Source organism: Styela clava, chromosome 6 (assembly GCF_964204865.1).
Source record: "Styela clava chromosome 6, kaStyClav1.hap1.2, whole genome shotgun sequence".
In the NCBI taxonomy this organism is placed as follows: domain Eukaryota; kingdom Metazoa; phylum Chordata; class Ascidiacea; order Stolidobranchia; family Styelidae; genus Styela; species Styela clava.
In genome coordinates, this window is record NC_135255.1 from 5,157,501 (window position 1) to 5,160,000 (window position 2,500).

A 2,500-nucleotide genomic window follows, 5' to 3' on the forward strand; every position below is an offset into this window, starting at 1 on the left:
TTCCTTGGATGTGGTAGCCGTTTCTCAGGCTCCCTCTCCGGAATCGAACCCTGATTCCCCGTTACCCGTTATCACAAAGGTAGGCACGTAGCGTACCTTCGACAGTTGATAGGGCAGACACTTGAATGATACGTCGTCGGTGCAGAGACCGTACGATCCGCGTGGTTATCCAGAGTCATCAAACGTCACAGGACGAACCCGGTCGGTTTTGATCTGATAAAAGCGCGCCTCCCGAAGTCGGCGCTTAATGCATGTATTAGCTCTAGAATTACCACAGTTATCCACTTCGCTTACGAGACCAAATAAACCAAGACTGATTTAATGAGCCATTCGCAGTTTCGCTTTACGAGAACTCGTACTTGCACCTGCATGGCTTAATCTTTGAGACAAGCATATCACTACTGGCAGGATCAACCAGATAGCTGCGACAGCTGCGCTCGGCCCTTGCTGGGCCGCCCGGCGCGTGCTCGTCGCATTCGTTTAAGACCGAGGCGATCGCCTGCGGCCGTACTCAGCTTCGACAGTCGCTGGCCGCGACGTCCACGCTCTCGCCGGCAGTGCCAGGCGGAGCGATTTGCGTTTTTTCTTTGCTCGCCCTCTCTCGGGCTCGATCCATTCAGTTTCGCACAAACAAGAGCTCTGCCGGCCGCCTGCAGCGGTGCCTAAAACCCGGGCATAACAATGCGACCGTTCTGCTAGGCCGACAAGCGCTCAAGCCAGACGCTCGATCGAACGCCCCCTACATATTAGTCGAGACAACGGCTCGCTCATTAGCATCGCGTTTGTACTTTAACTTTTTTCGGCTCGGCTTCTTTCGACGCCGATGCCGGCGACGCAGCACTCTCTCGCCCGCCAGCCACCGAGAAAAGGGTGCGCTCCGACCGGCCCCGCACCGCTCTTTCTTGGCTCATTCGAAATTACTGTCTTTCGCTCTGACATGCCTTACCTAGGGTTAGGTTAGTATGCTTGCACGTTTGTACTTTAACTTTTTTCGGCTCGGCTTCTTTCGACGCCGATGCCGGCGACGCAGCACTCTCTCGCCCGCCAGCCACCGAGAAAAGGGTGCGCTCCGACCGGCCCCGCACCGCTCTTTCTTGGCTCATTCGAAATTACTGTCTTTCGCTCTGACATGCCTTACCTAGGGTTAGGTTAGTATGCTTGCACGTTTGTACTTTAACTTGTTTCGGCTCGGCTTCTTTCGACGCCGATGCCGGCGACGCAGCACTCTCTCGCCCGCCAGCCACCGAGAAAAGGGTGCGCTCCGACCGGCCCCGCACCGCTCTTTCATGGCTCATTCGAGTTTACTGTCTTCCACTCTGACATGCCTTACCTAGGGTTAGGTTAGTATGCTTGCACGTTTGTACTTTAACTTTTTTCGGCTCGGCTTCTTTCGACGCCGATGCCGGCGACGCAGCACTCTCTCGCCCGCCAGCCACCGAGAAAAGGGTGCGCTCCGACCGGCCCCGCACCGCTCTTTCATGGCTCATTCGAGTTTACTGTCTTTCGCTCTGACATGCCTTACCTAGGGTTAGGTTAGTATGCTTGCACGTTTGTACTTTAACTTTTTTCGGCTCGGCTTCTTTCGACGCCGATGCCGGCGACGCAGCACTCTCTCGCCCGCCAGCCACCGAGAAAAGGGTGCGCTCCGACCGGCCCCGCACCGCTCTTTCTTGGCTCATTCGAAATTACTGTCTTTCGCTCTGACATGCCTTACCTAGGGTTAGGTTAGTATGCTTGCACGTTTGTACTTTAACTTTTTTCGGCTCGGCTTCTTTCGACGCCGATGCCGGCGACGCAGCACTCTCTCGCCCGCCAGCCACCGAGAAAAGGGTGCGCTCCGACCGGCCCCGCACCGCTCTTTCATGGCTCATTCGAGTTTACTGTCTTTCGCTCTGACATGCCTTACCTAGGGTTAGGTTAGTATGCTTGCACGTTTGTACTTTAACTTTTTTCGGCTCGGCTTCTTTCGACGCCGATGCCGGCGACGCAGCACTCTCTCGCCCGCCAGCCACCGAGAAAAGGGTGCGCTCCGACCGGCCCCGCACCGCTCTTTCTTGGCTCATTCGAAATTACTGTCTTTCGCTCTGACATGCCTTACCTAGGGTTAGGTTAGTATGCTTGCACGTTTGTACTTTAACTTTTTTCGGCTCGGCTTCTTTCGACGCCGATGCCGGCGACGCAGCACTCTCTCGCCCGCCAGCCACCGAGAAAAGGGTGCTCTCCGACCGGCCCCGCACCGCTCTTTCATGGCTCATTCGAGTTTACTGTCTTTCGCTCTGACATGCCTTACCTAGGGTTAGGTTAGTATGCTTGCACGTTTGTACTTTAACTTTTTTCGGCTCGGCTTCTTTCGACGCCGATGCCGGCGACGCAGCACTCTCTCGCCCGCCAGCCACCGAGAAAAGGGTGCGCTCCGACCGGCCCCGCACCGCTCTTTCTTGGCTCATTCGAAATTACTGTCTTTCGCTCTGACATGCCTTACCTAGGGTTAGGTTAGTAT

At 55.7% G+C, this 2,500-nt stretch overlaps 1 non-coding gene across 1 annotated transcript in view; it reads right to left on the reverse strand.

Annotated features, from left to right (window-relative positions):
• The window catches only part of LOC144424916 (small subunit ribosomal RNA), a 1,810-nt gene extending 1,389 nt beyond the window's left edge, over window positions 1-421 (reverse strand). The window contains exon 1 of the ribosomal RNA XR_013477135.1: window positions 1-421. This exon is cut by the window's left edge and continues 1,389 nt beyond it. This is a non-coding gene — a ribosomal RNA (small subunit ribosomal RNA).
• Between the last annotated feature and the right edge of the window lie 2,079 nt (window positions 422-2,500).